Source organism: Pteropus alecto, unplaced genomic scaffold, assembly GCF_000325575.1.
Source record: "Pteropus alecto unplaced genomic scaffold, ASM32557v1 scaffold7, whole genome shotgun sequence".
NCBI classification, from domain to species: Eukaryota; Metazoa; Chordata; class Mammalia; order Chiroptera; family Pteropodidae; genus Pteropus; species Pteropus alecto.
The window spans coordinates 19200074-19200342 of record NW_006494614.1 but is presented as its reverse complement, the minus strand read 5'-3'; positions in this window follow the sequence as shown (position 1 = coordinate 19200342).

The following is a 269-nucleotide window of genomic DNA, read 5'->3' as shown; positions in this document are numbered from 1 at the left end:
TGCAGAAGGAGCGAGGGGCCGGGGGACGCCTGACGGTAGCGGAGACCTCGCCGCCCTGCGCGGCGGGTGCGGCCATTTTACGGCCCGGGACGAAGGGAGGCGTGTTTGTGTGGTCGCCTTCTACTTATCTTCCTCGGGGCCCGCGGCTGGGGGAAGCTTCTCAGGCGGCTTGAGTGGGCGGTGGATGGGGAGTCGTGGGCCGAGAGGAAGCGGGCTTGGGAAGCGCCGTCGCCGTCGTCGCCGCTCGCATTGCCCCGGAGCCTGAGAAG